This window comes from Bubalus bubalis, chromosome 11 (assembly GCF_019923935.1).
Source record: "Bubalus bubalis isolate 160015118507 breed Murrah chromosome 11, NDDB_SH_1, whole genome shotgun sequence".
NCBI classification, from domain to species: Eukaryota; Metazoa; Chordata; class Mammalia; order Artiodactyla; family Bovidae; genus Bubalus; species Bubalus bubalis.
Window position 1 is genome coordinate 18,385,763 of NC_059167.1, and position 20,043 is coordinate 18,405,805.

The window sequence follows — 20,043 nt, forward strand, 5'->3', positions numbered from 1 at the left end:
CTGTCTTTTTAGCAGTCTCTCTCTCATTGGCCCTCTCTTTTTCCCTCATGCTGACTTGCTGTGATAAAGGAAGCTGCTATGTTTTGAAATGTTCTATGGAGAGATTCACAAGTAAGGCACAGAGAGGTCCTGAGCCAATAGCTCATGTGGATCTGAGGCCTTAGGCTAAAGCTTGCGAGCTAAGGAATCCTGCCAACAATGATATAACTGAGCTACGATGCAGGTTCATCCTAATTGAGCCTTGAGGTGACCGCACCCTTGTGAGACACCCAGAGCCAGAGGACCCAGTTAAGTTAAGAGGTAATAAATGTTGTTTTAAGCTACTAAATTTGGGGATAATTTGTTACCCAGCAAGAGATAGCTAATATACATTCCACTTTGTAGGTGAAGAAACTGAAGTTTAGGTAAATGAATCAACTTTCCCAGAGTCACATGGCCAGAAATAGCAGAGCCAGGATCTGAACACATTTAGTTTCAGGGTCTGAGTTCAAGTCTACTTTCTTACGAGATTCCAAGTGATTAGGAAACTGGAGTTCTAAAAGGCATTCTACTCTCTGAAATCCTTGGAGTGTAGCCAGGTTTCCAGGAAACTCTGTGTGTGTGTGTGTAAAACTGGGATGGACAAAAGTTTAAATGATGCTAAGTGTTTTGAGTAGTCTACTCCCTGTTGCAGAAGAATGGCTGGTCCACCCATAGATCTGATGATAGTAACCAGGGGCTCCATTCAATAGCACAATGGCAGAGCTAAGAGCTGCAACCTGTCCATTTTACAAGCACTCAAGCCATCTTACCTATGCTATGCAAGGTGGGTAGAGGGGCATACACACTTTTCTTGAGGATGAAAATGCCTGCATTGAGTAAAGAGACGGTATGGTGTGCTACTTAAAAAATCACATGAGCCCTAGAATTGGAAATCAAATGGTTCTGCCTGAGAGGACACCCTTTTCCAATGACTTTTTAAATTTTTTTGCTTCTTCCCATCCAAGGAACAGAGTCTTGAATTTTGAAACCACAGTGCTTTGTTCCAGCATGGAAAGCAACTTGGCATGTCCCTTTGTTGGAAGCTCCCCAGTTTGGGATGGCAAAAACATCTTCTTCCAGAAAATTTCCCTTTGTTTACCCAGAGCTTCATGCCAGTGGTCACCTTTATGAAATCAAAAGATTCGTTCACTGGCTGACTGCAGGAATCTATCCTTCCTTGTCGGCTTTGCCCTGGTGCCAAAGCAGCAGGCTTTGAGCTCAGGGGTATTTCCAGTGGCAACAGAGCAATGATGCCATAGGGTAGAGTTCTGGCCCCATTCTCCTTTCAGCCAGTGGCAGAGGCTGCACTTTGTTGGTTCAATTGTGCAACCTGGTGTAAAGTCCATATCTGGGGCGGTTGCGGGTAGCACTCTAAGCTGTCTCAGCACTCTGTGGCCTCTTGACTCTCTCATGTTCATTACCCTCTTCTCCAAGGGCTTTCTTTCTCTCAGCTCTCATTCTCTCTGTCTCTGTCTCACTTTTTGACTCTTTCCTCCCTTCTCTCCAATCCCTATATCCCTGTCAACCTCCACTTTCAGGGATCCTAAACTCAGAGAACCATCTCTTATCAAATATTATGACTTTGCCCCTAACTGCTAGCAGCAAGCAGCTCTGGCCCTTGTCTGCTTCAGCTCTGGCCCTTGTCTGCTTATCTGACTGATTTTCTTTTCCACCAACTGTTTGCTTCTCTAATCCATTTGGATTGTGTGCAGAAACCAGGGAGGAAAAAAAAATCCCCAAACAAACAAAAAACGCCAAATGGAGTTTTCATAGTGAGTGTGTCCTCCTGGACTAAAATAGAAATGTAAAGACACTCGGGTTTTGCTCCCTTGAAAAGTGGTATGATCAAAGAGAGGAGCAGCAAAGAAAAGAGCAAAATGCACCAGCACACATGAGAGCCCAAGGCAAACCATACCACTCAGATATTGGGCCATCACTCTGAGTCCATCATTTCCCACTTAATCAGGATTTATAAAGGCTATTTTTGCCTTTAATACACCTGCCATGCTGGTTTTGCTCAAGTGGTTCTGCAGAGATACCATCTGCACCACCTCCACAACCAGCCACGCAACACAGAGTTGCAGACTCCCTGACTCCAGTGTCCTTGCTTTTTAAGAGCGGGCCTTGAGAGTGATGGAGAAGCACCTAACACAGGAAAGAAAAGAGAAGTTGGATGGAATAATTGCATTATAAGATTACTTTGTGGACACAAAATCAAAATGTAGGGTACAAGCAATAACTTTTCCAGTTACTGCATGGGCTTCAATACTAGAATAGCCTTCTGCTGCATCAAAGAATGTTCCTTAAAATCTTCTTTCTTTAAGGTTTTCTCTCTTACTGGGTTGTATGTGTTTATATTACATTTTTCCTCTTAACTGATTTTCACAAGGAATGGGAGTGATAGAAGTGTATATGCACGTATGAGCAAAAACATTTATGAATGCCTTTTTTTTTCAGTTCAGTTGCTCAGTCGTGTCCAACTCTCTGCAACCCCATGGACTGCAGCATGCCAGGCTTTCCTGTCCATCACCAACTCTTGGAGCTTACTCAAACTCATGTCCATCGAGTTGGTGATGCCATCCAGCCATCTCATCCTCTGTCACCCTCTTCTCCTCCTGCCTTCAATCTTTCCCAGCATCAGGGTCTTTTCCAATGAGTCAGTTCTTCACATCAGGTGGCCAAAGTATTGGAGTTTCAGCTTCAGCTTCAGTCCTTCCAAAGAAATCCCAGGGCTGATCTCCTTTAGGATTGACTGGTTGGATCTCCTTGCAGTCCAAGAGACTCTCAAGAGTCTTCTCCAACACCACGGATTAAAAGCGTCAATTCTTCGGCACTCAGCTTTCTTTATAGTCCAACTCTTACATCCATACATGACTACTAGAAAAACCATAGCCTTGACTAGATGGAACTTTGTTGGCAAAGTAATGTCCCTGCTGTTTAATATGCTGTCTAGGTTGGTCATAGCTTTTCTTTGAAGGAGCAAGGGTCTTTCAGTTTCAAGGTTGAAGTCACCATCTGCAGTTATTTTGGAGCCCAAGAAAATAAAGTCTGTCCCGTTTCCATTGTTTCCCCATCTATTTGCCATGAAGTGATGGGACCAGATGCCATGATCTTAATTTTCTGAATGTTGAGTTTTAAGCCAACTTTTTCTAGTATATTAAATAGAAGGGTGACTTCCCTGGTGGTCCAGTGGTTAAGACCTCATGCTTCCAGTGTAGTGGGCGCAGGTTCCATCCCTGGTGGAGGAATTAAGATCCCACATGCTGTGTTGTGTGGTGAAAATAAATAAATAGATACAATGAAATAAAAGGAATAGCTGAATTTTGTGGCAATATTCCTAGTTTTGTGATAGTAATTTTGTTGAGTTCCTGAACTTCCATGACAAATCCTCTTGCTGGCCTAATTCTATGTTCTCTATGGCACATAGTCACTATGACTGTGAAACAGCCATTATTACCCAGAGTATCATAATAATCGTCATGCCCTCCTATGACGTTATTGTTTTCTATCTGCCAGGACATTAATTGCCTTCTAACTTGCTCTAAAATTGGTAGGTAGGGTACCGCCAAGACTAGAGAGAAGAAAGCTGTTGGTAATAATATTCAAAAGCTTCGGACATACTGCTGCTTCCTTCTCACTGGAGCATCTTCACATTTACATGTTACTTCTTTTGTTATGGGATGTTAGTTAAGGCTTGCCTTATGTCTTGAATGCCATCTTATCATGGTCAATGTTTGATCTTTCCTTCAACTGAATGATTCAGACATTTCTGTGGTTATTTTGGCTTTTCCGCTTTCCTTTCACAGGCTTTTTATGAGTCATTGAATTGAAGAGGAGGTTATTTCTAAATTGGAAGGTGAGGATGAGAGAAGGGGGAGGAAAGTTCTGGGAAAAGACTAGGAAAAGATACCTTACTGTTATGTAGAGTTACTTGAAGAATAATTTCCGCTTAGTTTGGTGATAGAGGTATATAGTTTATTTAAATGACTAAAAATATATGTTAGAAAATAGACAATTTTTTCTTTGGAGGGGGGATAATGAACCACACAGTTTTACACTTCTTGTAGCTTGCTGAAATAGGACAGAAGGGTAAATAGAAGAGATATGGAACAAAGAGTTAGCAGGAATAAGAAAGGGGCGAGGTCTAGTCTTGGTGCCACCAGAAGTCCCCAAGCATAAAGGGGTGCTTAAGGGGAAGTACCCTTGAAATTTCCCAATCCATTCCTGAGTGTATGTTTCATGACCCATGAATTTATGTATGCTGGGTGGAGTTGTGAGGAAGGTACATTTATTTAAATCTGATTTAGAAATTGAAAGAGTAATTAGGCCAGCATTTTGCCATTCAGGAGCAGGAACAGTGGGTGGAAATGAAAAAGAAAAGCAAAAAGCTGAAATAAAAAAAAAAAGGATATACATTTCTAGGAGCACAAGTTTTTATAGCAACATCAAATTTCTCAAGAGTGCCTACTGTGATTTGTACCCAAGTGAATAAAAACGCAATCATTTATTCTTGTGCATTGTGCCAATATGAGAAAAGAACTGCAATTCATTCAACGGTCTTAATTTAGACTGCTAGGAAGAGAGGTTTAGAAAAAAAGATAAATTGTTAAGTATCTGACACACATCTAGTAGGGTTATTTAAGAACTACTAAGCATAAAAATCAAGTTGCAGGGAGCCGAATTTTCTTTTCCAGAGCATCACAAGGGTAAACTGTGGCCCATTTAGTCCAAACTTGCTGTTGGCTGCCTGGTCACTTCGCAGAAGCCAGCCATGAGTGAGTCTGGAAGGGGGAGACCTCGCAACACGCCACTTCAGCTTATTAACTGCAACCAAAGTGGACTGACTTCTGCTAAATAAACGGCTGTGCTTTGCCCTTTAGCATGGAGACTTCTGGAAAGAACGTCAAGGAAACTGGGCACCATAGGACCTCAAAGGGAAATTTTAATTTATATAGAGCGTTTCTCTCACCGAGTTGTAATCGATTTTTATACACAACTTCTGATGTTGTTGTTTTGTGTAAGTACTACCCTCTGGGTAAGCTGGCATGATAAGCTTCTCTTTATTGGGAGAAAGTTGGAGAAAGGCACGAGTTTACAGTCACCTCTACCACAAAGAGTTAATCCTTCCCATCGGATTTGAGCTTCAGTCCCTTCCTTGCTTTCTACTGCGCAACCAAACCGTGCCCAAACTCGAACCAACCGGAGCCGACCATCCTTTGCCAGTTGACTTAACAGACACTTGCGGTAGCCTATCAGAACTTTGAACTGTCCAACCATCAACCAATTACAACTAAAGCTTGGTAGGTCGCTCCAGGTCCGGGAGGGGGCTAATACCGGGTCAGGAAAAAGGGGCGGTAATGAAGCTTTGACGGACGGGTACACTAAACCAATAAGAGCAGAGAGCTGCCCCCCCCACTATCCAATCGCGAGGTAGGATGTGTGAAAAGGGGTGGGACTGTTGTCATGGGGGAGGTGGAGGCGCTAGGTGGCTACTGGTGCCCGAGGTAGAGAGGCAGGGGCGCTAGAGTTGGTCGGCGGCAGCTGCAGGTGAGTTCCGATAATGCGGGCCTGAGGTCTGGGGGCCGTCGCGGGGGGTGGGGGTGGCAACTCCATCTCGGCGCTCCCGAGGCGGAAGCCAGCGGGAAGGGGGCCTCGACTGCGGGTCCAGCCCGACCCGGGCCGGGGCCAGGGCGGGGGCGGCGACGGCGGCGAGTTCGCCCTGACTGGGCTGGTGGGAGAGCCGCCCGGCTCCTGCGGCGGAGTTCGTAGTGTGGCAAGGTAGGCTGCGGGGCCGGACCCAAGCGAGTCAGGCCAGCAGGTCCCTCGGGACGCCTAGCTGGTCGGGTCTGGGACACTGACCGGCGACCGGTGCGTGTGAGGGGTAGGTTCCTGGGGGAGACGGGAGCGTCTGTGGTCCCGGAGAAGGGAGTGACCGGTTACGACCTGGTCTGAGGGACCAGGTGACGCGGGTATACTCCGGACACCTTTAGGTGTGAGGAAGAAGGTGGCAACCCGGGAAGTCCGGGAGCGGCCCGAGCGGAGAAAGCTGGGGGGGTGGGGTGGGGAGCCGGGAGACTGGGAGTGGCCCGGGTCCGAGGGAGAAGGGAGGCCGAGGGCGGCAGGGGTCCCAGTGAGGATGTCGAGGAAGGAGGCAGGGAGGGGGCGGGGGATTCTCCTGAGAAAGGCGGCCATCCACGAGAGCAGCGCTGTGGGAGCTCTGGCGGGGCTTCGGTTGGTCGGACCGCTGGAGACCTTGAACAGCTTGGGGAGGCACGGCAGCGCCCTGCCCCCCACCGCTGGTCTGCGATGGAAGATCCAAGACTGGACTGGGAACTGGGTGTGAGGATCCCCGGGAGAGCAGAGTTTTGGAAAAAAAAAAAAAACAAAAAACAAAAAACAAAAAAAACCCCAACAAAACCTCGAGGGGGTAGCTCCGGTTTGAGAAGTGGTGAGAGGTTTAGCCGAAGAGTGAAGTCCTCTCAGTTGGGGATTAGTCAAGCAAAATGACTCGGGGGGTAGGCGGGAGAAGTAGTTAGTTTCCTTGTAGGAAGGGAGTAGGAGATAGGGCGTCGTAGGAGGGAGCGAGAAAGTTGTTCAGGAAGAGACTAGTGGTCTCGTGGAAACTGACCAGGATAGTAGGTAACGAGGAATAACATGGGGGCCTTTAATAGGTTTTAATAACTTAAGAAATAGAAGAAACTTCAGCTGCATAATAATACTGATGTGCCATCTAGGGCCAGAGAATGGGTTCTCAAAGCAAGGTTGTGACTTGCATTCCAGTGCTTTAGGAAAGAAATGTTTAGGACGAGAGCAATCATGTTAGAAAATAAGGACATAGACAAGATGGGGAATTTGAATGGGAAAAAGGGAGGAATAGCTGAACTAAAGGAGTAGGACCGGAACTTGATCAGGAAGAGGAGAGGCATGAAGAGGGGTAGGCTTACTTTCTCCAAATTAGAAATAAGTTTGAATTCTGGTTCCACCACCTAGCTTCGATAGCTTAACCTCTCTATGAAGAAGTTTCATCTATATAATAGGGATACGGATACTTCCTACTTCTTAGGTTTTTTTTTGTTTTTTTTTTTTTAATGTGAATTAATATCTGTGGAACTTTGAGAATAGTAACTGGCACAGAATAAGTCCTATATACTGGGTTTTTAAAAAATGTGTAGAGGATGAAGAAAGGCTTAGAATTCTTTAATGCGTCATTCTGGAACTTTAACTTGAACCGGAATCACCTGGAGGGCTTGCTAAAATACAGACTGCTGATTCCATCCAGAATTTCTGATACTGTAGGTCTAGGGTGGGGCCTGCAGTTTGAATTTCTCTCAGGTGATGCTTATGTTGGTCAGGGGAACATTTTAAGAACCACTTGCTTTATTGAAAGTAGTAATAATGTAGCAGGGGATTCCTTGGTGGCTGAGTGATAAAGAATCCACCTGCCAATTGATGAAACGCACTTTGGATCCCTGGGTCGGGAAGATCTCCTGGAGAAGGAAATGGCAACTCGTTCCGATATTCTTGCCTGGGAAATCCCATGGACAGAGGAGCCTGGCTGGCTACAGCCCTTGGGGTGGGAAAAGAATCAGACATGACTCAGTGAATAAAACAACAAAATAATGTAGCAGCCTTAAAATACCTGTCTACCTGCTAGACAGGTAGAAGCAAATTGCAACAAACAAACAAACCCTAATACTCTATAAGGGATACCCTGTTTTTTTTTGTTTAGTTGCTAAGCGGAGTCCAACTCTTTTTGACCCATGGACTGCATGCAGCAAGCCATACTCCTCTGTCCTCTGCTATCTCCCAGAGTTTGCTCAAATTCATGTCCATTGAGTTGATGATGCTTGCTATCTAACCCTCTCATCCTTTGCTCCCCCCTTCTCCTTTTGCTTACCCTATTTTAAGCCTGTTTTTCTAACTGGATGATACTTTATTAGTAACTATAAAATCAATTTAGTGGGTTACCACCAGCATTACAAATAAATGAAATAGAACAGAATTGACTACTATTGCACATGGCAAGGAAAAATATTGTTTTGGGAAATTTTGCTTATACGTGTATGTTAGTCACTCAGTCGTGTCCGAGTCTTTGTGACCCCATGGACAGTAGCCCGCCAGGCTCCCCTGTCCATGAAATTCTCCAGGCAAGAATACTGGAGTGGGTTGCCATTTTCTTCTCCAGGGGATCTTCCCAAGCCAGAGATCAAACCTGGGTCTCCTGCATTGCAGGTGGATTCTTTACCATCTGAGCCACCAGGATGACGTACATGTGTGTACTAGGTTACAATGTAAAATGTATTTCTTACATTAAAAAGAGTTTGTAAAACTGTTTTGAGCTATGGAATGCAGTAAAAGTGATGTTTCAGTAGGGACATCCAGGAACTGGGTTTATTATTTGTTTTTCTTTTTGTGGTATTTCTTTCTCAGGTGGTGATACATTCTGTTAAATTTCTTCAGTTGATGATTTGGTTTCTCCTGTGTTTGCCTTATCATACTGTGTTGTGTTTCTTTTTAGAAATTGAGACTATTTGGCATGAGTACTGAAGGGTATTTGAGGCAGAGAGTTGAAATTGAATGTTGTTTCTCAGATGTGGTCCACTTTTGTTTCACTCATGCCCGCCTCTTTAGCTTTTCTTACCAGTATACTATAGAGCACAGTCTGTAAAAAACCTAAGTCTGCACAGACATATTGACAGTAAACAACTAATACTGAAAGAGGCTGGTTTGAGAAAAGTTCATGTGTAGAAAGTAAGTAAAAACCAAATAAGACATATTTCAAAAGGGAAAAGCAAAAGGGTGTTTCCTTTATAGAGAGTAAAAGAATTTTAAAATTTTTTATGGCCTTTCATACAAAATATATAAAAGCATTTTTAAGAGAACCAAATATACTTCTGTATTTTAGATTTCTAGGTTTTTGAAGAAAAATGGTGATAATACTGGACAATTAAATGCACCTGGGATAGAGTTTTAACTACAAAGTAGTTTATTAAGCAGGAGCTTTTGTTCCGATGGTTTTCTCCCTTGAGAATGATCTTGATGTGGCATATGTTTTAAGTTTTAACTTGCTTGAGGGACCTAAATGTAATCTACATACGTATTTAAAGCTATATTGAGAATATTTATGTATATTTTTTGCTGTTCTTATTTTTTTTATAAGACTAGATGGTTTATATTTACAAAGAGTTAATTTATATCTGTTTTAATGGATGTAAGAACAGAGAAAGCAGTATTGAAAACAGAGATTCTTACAGCTCTCTTTAAGATCTTTATTCCAGGAGATATATGTAACCCTTTCATTAATGTTTTATGAAATTGTGAATAAATTTTTGGAGTAGCTTTGCATCAGGAATTTTAGATTTTTCTCTCTCTGAAAAATAATTTTTATTTGTATTTCATTTTTCTTATATTTTATTAAAATTTCAATCTTTGGAAAGCCACAAAATCATGGCGTATTTGAGTTGAAACACATAGGCAGTCTTTTCATGAAACAAATTTACTAATTTTTGTGACAAAGGTTGCAAGGATGAAAGCTTTTAAATTCCTTGCATTGAGTTAAATGAAGTATCCCTACCACCAGAATGGTTGTTCTTTAAGTTATTGTACAGTTGATAGGCACTTTTGTATAGATCATTTGGTTCTTTACTAACTGATGGAAGAATGTAAAATCTTTAATAGAGTGTGGGAAAAATATAAAATTCATTCTTCATAATTGTGGACATTAGTTTGATTACTCGCTTTTTGATAAATGGACTTTATTCAGTTGACTTACTGTTTACCCATAATTTAATCATACTTATCTACAAATAGCTCTCATTGCTCAACCCTTTTTACAGTGAGATTTGTTAATCTGTTGTTGAAAAAAATGGTGGTTTTTAAATCCCAAAGAAACTGCTTTTGACTGTACAATTTAGTGAGGCTCTTTTTCCCGTTTCAAAGAATATTCATGTAAATTATTTTTACAAGTGGAAGTTCAATTAAAACTAGTTAATTAAGTTCATTTTCTATTTCAGTAAAGTTTTGTCTTTTATATGTAGATTCTGATCTCTTTTCTCTGCTTTTTGCTCTCCAAATACTCATACAGTAGATCCTAATGGAAGTGTGCTACCAGAAAATCTGGAGTTCTGTGAAAGTGTAAAAATCCCAGTGTCTTGTTTTTGGTTTGCTGGGAGAATTCCTTTTATCAGAAAAGTTCCCTAGCTAAACTTACTACCTTAAAAAGAGGTCTTTTAATAGAGTACTTGGAAAGCTACATTTTATTTTGGACTTGTCGAAATATATATGTTGTGTTTAATAAATTTTGATTTGTACGGAATGGATCTTAAGTTTTGCCAATTTCTGAATTCTGATATATGTTTCCTTGGTGGGGCTGGGGAGAAAGGATATAGTTGTACTCCTTAAATTAAAAAACATTTTTTTTTTTGCTATCATTTCTTTATCTTGATATAATGGTAAATCTTTTATTTACAAAGAAATATAATTTTTTGAAAATAAAGACCAATTTATTTGCAAAGAAAATTTATCTTCAGTAATTTAACCATATTAGAAATCTCATTAAAGGCAAATTGTGTATAAGGCATTTTAGGCTGTTTGTTCAACTATGAAATACAAGTACTGATAAATAGGTTGTCTTTATCTTATTGCCATATATTTTTGAGAATATAAAATATGCACTTGGGAAATCTTAGGGCAAAAGGAGGTTTGAGACTAAGGGAGAATGAGGAGAATACTGACGTGTTTGAGGAGGAGTCTGGCGGATCTGCAGGAAGTATGTCTAGAGGAGTGAGCCATTCTTGGCAGTTTTCCTAGCGTGACATATGTAAAGGAGGTTGATCCTATTTGCAACATTCTTGCATGGACATATTTTTCGTCCTGCTTGTTAGAACTCTTCCTTTGTTGTGTTCTACTCAGGAAAGCATGTCAGAATACAAATGAACACCACGAGAATTGCTAGTCCTAGGATGGGAACCCCGGGCAGGACCATGCGGATTTAGAAGGCAGGATACTTGACTCTGATCTCTAGCTCTTGGGGATAGGTGCCCAACACTTGTTACTAGGCCATGCCTTCCCATTTGTCCTTTCTAATGGAGTCTGGGACTAGGCAGGAAGAAGACTCCAGTCACCTTAAATGGATGAACCAAGGAGTTGGTTAATAATTGACTTCAGTGGCTTCTCTTTCTCTGCCTACCCAGACTCTTTCTCCCTACTTGCTTGTTGCTACCTTACATTCACTAGCAAAGTCTTGAGTTCTCTGATTAGGTAGCAAAATATTAATTATGGTAACCTGTTTATATTAAAGTTATATAGTTAATTAGAAAAGTGATTATCATCAGATTTTTCCAGTTTAGTTAGCGAGGAAAAGGGATTTAAAGCTGTAGAACACTTGCTTGGCTCCTGAATAAAGACAAAGTCAGGGAAGTCAGGAACACAGAAAAAAAGCAAAATTCATATCTTTTAAGATTGACTGCCTTTGACTTTAGAAAAGTAAGTGATGCTTCTGACTTTTTTAATCAGGAATTTTAGCTCCCAGTATTATTTAATAAATTTTTTTCAACCTAGAATCTCACAGACTCACAGAATAGCCTGATGATCACAGAAGTACATTTGTAACTACCATATAGAGAAATTGAAAGAAGTATCATTTGTGTTCTGAGGAAGAATGATAGGATAGAAAAAACCCAAGTTCTGTGATTGTTTGACCATGGTTTTGAACCCTGGCTCTGTCATTTACTAATTGACTAATTAGGCAGTAGGCAGTTTATGAAATCTTTCATAGTCTTAGTTTTGTCATCTATAAAATGGAGCTTCTAATATCCTCCTTAACTATCCTGATAATGAGAATTAAACAAAAAGCATTTTATGTAGTACCTTGCATATAGTGGGCACTCAATACACGATGATGTTAATAATTAGTAATTATAGCAATCTTAGCCCTTTCTTTACTTTGGCAACAAAGGTCCGTCTAGTCATGGCTATGGTTTTTCCTGTGGTCATGTATGGATGTGAGAGTTGGACTGTGAAGAAGGCTGAGCGCCAAAGAATTGATGCTTTTGAACTGTGGTGTTGGAGAAGACTCTCAAGAGTCCCTTGGACTGCAAGGAGATCCAAGTCCATTCTGAAGGAGATCAGCCCTGGGATTTCTTTGGAAGGAATGATGCTAAAGCTGAAACTCCAGTACTTTGGCCACCTCATGCGAAGAGTTGACTCATTGGAAAAGACTCTGATGCTGGGAGGGATTGGGGGCAGGAGGAGAAGGGGGTGACAGAGGATGAGATGGCTGGATGGCATCACTGACTCGATGGATGTGAGTCTGAGTGAACTCCAGGAGTTGGTGATGGACAGGGAGGCCTGGCGTGCTGCAGTTCATGGGGTCACAAAGAGTCAGACACGACTGAGTGACTGAACTGAACTAGCTCTTTCTTAATATCCCAGATACTGTGATTATAAGCAGTGTAGTAGTTAGAAAAACAGGAATTGACTTTATAATTTTACATGTATTTTAAGTATTTACAATCTTTGTTTTTGTGGTTGGTATACATGGGGTAAAAGGCTAATATTTACATGGGGTGATGAGGCTTATATTTTTTTATGTGGTCACAGGTTGTATCTCCAAGCATATCATCCGGTCCTCTTCTGCCTGAGTTTTGCTAACATTGTTGTTCAGCTGCCCAGTTGGTCTAACTCTTTGCGGCCCCATGGACTGCAGGATGCCAGGCCTCCCTGTCCCTCACCATCTCCCAGAGTTTGTCCAAGTTCATGTTCATTGCATCGGTGATGCAGTCCAGCCATCTCATCCTCTGATGCCCTCTTCTTCTGCCCTCAGTCTTTTCCAGCATCAGGGATTTTTCCTAATAGTGGGTGCCATTAACCCTGCTACTGGAAAAAAATTTGAATGTTATAGATTTAATGACTTAAAATTTGTTCTAAATGCTAGTTAGAAAGGATCAGTTTATCTTCCCTTATAGTTAATACATTACTCTTCATGATTCAAGTTGAAGTAGATTTTATTTCTTAAGTTAAGCCCTGTACCTTCCTTAGTTAAGGATTTGGTCAAAGGTGAAAAAAAAATCTTTTTTCACATGCAGAAAGCTGTTAAAAGCTATATTATCTCTTAAACGGTCTCTGATGAAAGCAGCTGTATAATTTCCATAACATTCATGATGTTATGGGCTTTATTTTAATTTCATCAGTGAACATAATTTTGAATAGTTAACTATTTTAAAGAGTAGATTCATTCTTTTTTTGGAGGGGGAGGGCTGCCTCTCGTGGCTTGCGGGATTTTAATTCCCTGGCCAGGGATTGAATCTAGGCCATGGCAGTGAAAGCACTGAGTCCTAGCTCCTGGATAGTCAGGGAATTCCCAGATCCATTCTTATTTTTGAAAATTCTTTATTATTCGTAGTATGAAGGGGTGTTTTCCTATGGTAGCAGAGTCTTTCTTACTCTTGCAGTGATTATAGTAGTAAATACGGTATTGGGTATATTGGCAAGAAAATGAACTGTGAATATCTATTTATATGACTTCCCTGGCAGTCCAGTGGTTAAGACTCTAGACTTCCAGTGCTGGGGGTGTGGGTTTGATGCCTGTTCGGGGAACTAACATGCTGCACATGCTGCATAGCATGGCCAAAAAAAAATTTTTTTTTTATGACTGGTCATCATTTCTAAAAATGTTAACATATTTTATCAAAAGCTGTTGATTTCTTAATGCTCCATTCCTTGATATTCCAGCTTAATTTTAGAAACCATACAGCTTGGTATGTTATCCTCATATTGGTGAGGATTTTTTAAAAATTTATTTTGTGATATTAGATTAATCTTCATAAAGCTGTAAAGTTTTTCAAGTCACGACTTTATCATTTTTGGTATTCTCTGGGATACAAATGTACTGAGTGAATGATGGGGAGACTCTGACCGCCAGTTGAATTTATAACATCAACTAAATTAACTTGGATTGGCCGAGTTCAAATCCAACTCTACTTCCTTAGGCAAATTAATTTAGTTTTCTCATCTTTGAGAATTATGAGATAATTTGTGTAAAGCATTTAACAGTACTTAGCTCATAGTAATGGAGAAGGCAATGGCACCCCACTCCAGTACTCTTGCCTGGAAAATCTCATGGGCAGAGGAGCCTGGTAGGCTGCAGTCCATGGGGTCCCTCAGAGTCGGACACGACTGAGTGACTTCACTTTCACTTTTCACTTTCATGCATTGGAGAAGGGAATGGCAACCCGCTCCAGTGTTCTTGCCTGGAGAATCCCAGGGATGGCGGAGCCTGGTGGGCTGCCGTCTGTGGGGTTGCTTGCTGCTAAGTCGCTTCAGTCGTGTCCGACTCTGTTGTGACCCCATACTTAGCAAACCTTGGCTACTGTTGTAAGGATGCAGGATTGCAGGTAGGAGGTAAAGTGAACAAAGCAGATAGGAGGCAAAAGATTTTTCTGTTTTTTTTTTTTTTTAATTTTTGCATGGACTATGAAAGAATCATATATTAAATTGAACTATGAAACTTAAACTTCATTAGACATTAAAAGCAATCTTTAATTCTTCTTGACTCTGTTGTCTTATTTTTAGTTCAGTCAACCTGTGGAAAAATTTGAGTATTTTAAATCAGCTGTATTTTTTGCCATTCAGTCATAGTAAATTCTTAATTATCTATCCCCAGATTAGCATTGTTATAATTAATCCCTAAATTCTTTTGGAATATGAAGTGTAGCTAAGGAACCAATTAGATACATTTTTCATTAGACTTAAGTTTTATTTACGATAATATTTAAATACTGTATCTCCTTGGCATTGAATAGCTTCATTAGCAGTTCTTAATCTGTTGCCTGCAACTCTTTGGATTGAGGGGTAGATGTTTTCTGTAGTTAGTAAAGCTCTCTCAAATCCATTTGCTCATCAAATATTATCTGTAGACAAAAGTAATAAGTTCTAAATACCTATATGCATTATACTTACATGTGCTGTGTACTGTGTACTAAGTCACTTAAGTCGTGTCTGACTCTTTGCAACCCTATGGACCCTCTGTCTGTGGGATTATCCCAGGCAGGAATACTGGAGTGGGTTACCACCTCCTCCAGGGGATCTTCGTGATCCAGGGATCGAAGCCAAGTCTCTTATGTATCCTGCATTGGCAGGCAGGTTCTTTACCACTAGCGCCACCTGGGAAGCCTTACACTTACATATATGTTTAACATTTATTACTTTGTACATCTATACATATGCATATACGTTTATATTTGAAGAATTGTTGTTCTTCAGTAGCTAAGTCGGACTCTTTGTGACCCCATGGACTGCAGCACACCAGGCTTCCCTGTCCTTCACTATCTCCTGGAGTTTGCTTAAACTCATGTCCATTGTGTCAGTGATGCCATCCAACCATCTCATCCTCTGTCAGCCCCTTCTCTTGCCCTCAATCTTTTCCAGCATCAGGGTCTTTTACAGTGAGTCGGCCCTTTGCATCAGGTGGCCAAAGGATTAGAACTTCAGCATTAGTCCTTCCAATGAATATTCAAGGTTGATTTCCTTTACAATTGACTGGTTTGATCTCCTTGCAGTCCAAGGGACTCTCAGGAGTCTTCTCCAGCACCACAATTTGAAAACATCAATTCTTCATCACTCAGATTTCTTTATGGTTCAGCTCTCATATCCGTACATGACTACTGGAAAAACCATAGCTTTGACTAGATGAAACTTTGTGGGCAAAGTGATGTCTCTCTGTTTAATACACTGACTAGGTCTGTCATAGCTTTTCTTCCAAGGAGCAAGTGTCTTTCAGTTTCATGGCTGCAGTCACTGTTAGCAGTGATTTAGGAGCCCAAGAAAATAAAATGTGTCACTCTTTCCACTTTTTCCCCTTCTATTTGCTATGAAGTGATGGAACTGGATGCCATAATCTTCATATTTTAAATGTTGAGTTTTAAGCCAGCTTTTTCACTCTTCCTTTATCACTCTCATTTAAGAGACTCTTTAGTTCTTCTTTGCTTTTTTAGAGTGGTATCATCTGCATATCTGAGGTTGTTGATATTTCTCCTGCAATCTTGATTCCAGCTTGTGATTGATCCAGCCTGGCATTTTGCGTGATACACTCTGCATATAAGTTAAATTAGCATGGTGACAATATACAGCCTTGGCAAACTCCTTTTTCAGTTTTGAAGCAGTCTGTTGTTCCGTGTCCACTTCTGACCATTGCTTCTTGACCTTAATACAGGTTTCTCAGGAGACAGGTAAAGTGGTCTAGTGTTTCCATCTCTTTAAGAATTTTCCACAGTTTGTTGTGATCCGCATAGTCAAAGGCTGAGGCTTAGTCAATGAAGCAGAAGTAGCTGTTTTTCTGGAAACCTCTTGCTTAATTTGTGATCCAGCGGATCTTGGCCGTTTGATCTCTGGTTCCTCTGCCTTTTCTAAATCCAGCTTGTACATCTGCACATTTTTGGGTCACGTACTTTCAAAGCCTAGCTTGAAGGATTTTGAGCATTACCTTGCTAGCATGTGAAAATGAGTGCAGTTGTACAATAGTTTGAGTATTCTCTGGCATTGGAATGAAAACTGACCTTTTCCAGTCTTGTGGCCACTGCTAAGTTTTCCAAATTTGCTTGACATACATATTGAGTGCAGCACTTTAACAGCATCATCTTTTAAGATTTTTAAATAGCTTAGCTGGAATTTTGTCACCTCCACTAGCTTTGTTTGTAATAATGCTTCTAAGGCCCGCTTCATTTCACACTCCAGGGTGTTGGCTTTAGGTGAGTGAACACACCATTGTTGTTATCTGGGTCATTAAGACCTTTTTTGTATTTTTTATGCTGTTTTATATATTCTTATGTGTATTCTTGCCACCCCTTCTTAATCTCTTCTGCTTCTACTAGGTCCTTGACATTCTGTCCTTTACTGTGCCAGTCCTTGTGTGAAATGTTCCCTTGGTATCTCCAGTTTTCTTGAAGAGCTCCCTAGTCTTTCCCATTCTACTGTTTTCCTCTATTTCTTTGCATTGTTCACATAAAGAAGGCTTTCTTATCTCTCCTTGCTATTCTCTGTAACTCTGTATCAGTTGGGTATATCTTTCCCATCTTTCCCTTTCTCCTTTGCCTTTCGCTTCTCTTCTAAGCTATTTGTAATGCCTCCTCAGACAACCACTTAGCCTTCTTTCATTACTTTTTCTTGGTCACTGCCTCCTGTAGGTACAAGCCTCCGTCCATAGTTCTTTAGGCACTTTGTCTACCAGATCTAACCCCTTGAATCTGTTTGTCACTTCCACTATATAATCATAAGGGATTTGATTTAGGTCATACCTGAATGGTCTAGTGGTTTTCCCTACTTTCTTCAATTTAAGTCTGAATTTTGCAATAAGGAGCTCATGATCCACAGTCAGCTCCAGGTCTTGTTTTTGCTGACTGTATAAAGCTTTTCCATCTTTGGCTGCAGAAAATAAATCAGTCTGATTACAGTATTGACCATCTGCTGATGTCCATGTGTAGAGTCTGCTCTTGTGTTGTTGAAAGAGGGTGTTTGCTATGACCAGTGGGTTCTCTTGGCAAAACTCTATTAGCCTTTGCCCTGCTTCATTTTGGGCTTCCCTGGTAGCTCAGCTGGTAAAGAATCCACCTGCAATGCAGGATAATCTGGTTCGATTCCTGGTGGGTTGTGGGAAGATCCCCTGGAGAAGGGATAGGCTACCCACTCCAGTATTCTTGGGCTTCCCTGGTGGCTCAGTTGGTAAAGAATCCACCTGCAATGCGGGAGACCCCGGTTCTATCCCTGGGTTGTGGGAAGATCCCCTGGAGGAAGGCATGGCAACCCACTCCAGTATTCTTGGCTGGAGAATCCCCATGGACAGAGGAGCCTGGTGGGCTACAGTCCATGGAGTTGCAAAGAATTGGACATGACTTCAGTAACTAAGCACAGTGCAGCATTTTGTACTCTGAGGCCAAACTTGCCAGTTACTCCAGGTATCTCTTGACTTCCTACTTTTGCATTACGATCCCTTTTGATGAAAAGGACTTCATCTTTGGTGTTAGTTCTGGAACGTCTTCTTGTAGGGCTTCATAGAACCATTCAACTTCAGCTTCTTTAGCATCAGTGGTTGGGGCATAGACTTGGATACTGTGGTGTTGAATGATTTGCCTTGGAAATGAACCAAGATCATTCAGTCATTTTTGAGATTGCACCCAAGTAGTGTGTTTCAGACTGTTTTGTTGACTATAAGGGCTACTCCATTCTATGGGATTCTTGCCCACAGGAGTAGATGTAATGGTCATCTGAATCCAGTTTCCCACTCCCATCCATTTTATAGTTCAGAGTCCTAAAATTACATCCAATTTGAAGAATAGTAGTGAAAGTGTAGTGAAAGTGTTAGTCTCTCAGTCGTGTCTGAGAGTCATGTGACACCATGGACTGTATCCCATCAGGCTCCTTTGTCTGTGGAATTCTCCAGGCAGGAATACTGGAGTGGGTAGCCAGCCATTCCCTCGTCCAAGGGATCTTCCCAACCCAGGGATTGAACTTGGGTCTCCCGCATTGCAGGCATATTCTTTATGCCTGAGAATAAGGCATAAAGCCTTATGGTCTGAGCCACCAGGGAAGCCCAATTTGAAGAATATGTACATTCAAATAAATGTTGAGATGAATTTTTAAAATTTTCACTTTATAAGGCTAGACTGAATTCATAGGTAGCCTTGGTTATTTGACTCCTCCATTTTCTGGCTGAAAATTCAGGTATTACCATGTAGGGATTGGTTAATATTTTGACTTTTAAAAAGCTGCATCATACTAAAAGCTCTCAGCCTACTTTTTCTACCTTTTTCTTACCAAAATGTATCATTTCAGAAACTTCTCTTCCCCCAAAATGGCATATACCTTTTATAAAATTCAGGTGTAATTGACATGTAATGAAATTGCATATATTTAAAGTATACAGTTTCATGAGTTTTTATCTATTTACATACTACAATCAAGATAAGGAACATACCAGTTTAAAAGTTTCCTTATGCCCTTTGGGTAAGGTTTACCCTTTGGTAAACCATCTCTCCCTTTCCACACTCAGAATAACAATCTGCTGTCAGTACAGTTTGCATTTTCTAGAATTTTATGCAAAGAGAATTGCATGGTGTATACTCTTTGAGAGGGAGGTCTGGTGTCTTTCACTTTGTCTTGAGGTTTATCTATGTTATTTTGTGTATCAGCAGTGTGTTCCTTTTTATTCCTGAGTAGCCCCACTCAGGGACGGGGGAGCCTGGTGGGCTGCTTGCTGTCTATGGGGTCACACACAGTCAGACACGACTGAAGTGACGCAGCAGCAGCAGCCCTGCTCCAGTATTCTTGCCTGAAAATCCCATGGACGGAGGAGCCTGGTGGGCTACAGTCCAGAGGGTCTCTAAGAGTTGGACACGACTGAGCGACTTCACTTTCACTTTTCACCTTCATGCATTGGAGAAGGAAATGGCAACCCACTCCAGTGTTCTTGCGTGGAGAATCCCAGGGACGGCGGAGCCTGGTGGGGTGCTGTCTGTGGGGTCGCACAGAGTCGGACACGACTGAAGCGACTTAGCAGTAGCAGCAGCAGTGTTCCAATATGTGTCACAATTTTTAAAATGATTCTGTTGATAAGACATGGGATTGTTTCCAGTTTCTGGCTATTCAAATAAAACTATGAACATTCACGTACAGATTTTTGTTTTAGGAACATGTGTTTTCGTTTCTTTTGGGTGTATACCTAATAGTGGAGTTGCTGGGTCATATGTTAAGTCAGTTTCCTAAGCTGCTATAATTTACATTCCCACTGACAGTGGGAATGAACATTCTGACTTCTTCACATCCTCACCAGCACTTGTTATTATCTCTGTCTTTTGTAGTCAGTCTAGTAGATGTGAAGTAATAATTCATGGTGGTTTTGTTTTGCATTTTCCCGATGGCTGTTGATACTGAGAATTTTTTTTGTGGGTTTATTGGACATTTGTATATCATCTTTGAAATATTATCTATTTGGATCTCCTGCACATGTTAAAAAATGGAATTGTCTTTTGT

General features: G+C 41.2%; 1 protein-coding gene across 10 annotated transcripts in view; it reads left to right on the top strand.

Moving 5' to 3' along the window:
- The first annotated feature begins 275 nt into the window (after positions 1 to 275).
- NUMB (NUMB endocytic adaptor protein) overlaps positions 276 to 20,043 on the top strand; it is a 162,419-nt gene continuing 142,651 nt past the window's right edge. For 7 of the 10 annotated variants that reach the window (XM_006055215.4, XM_045162034.1, XM_045162031.1 and 4 more), the window contains exon 1: positions 5,423 to 5,568. The gene's annotated coding sequence lies outside the window, so the exon portion shown is untranslated. Of the gene's footprint in view, positions 301 to 5,422; positions 5,569 to 5,685; positions 5,800 to 20,043 lie in introns of those variants that run through there. The other 3 variants (XM_025295244.2, XM_044924757.2, XM_025295243.3) reach the window with 3 other exon arrangements.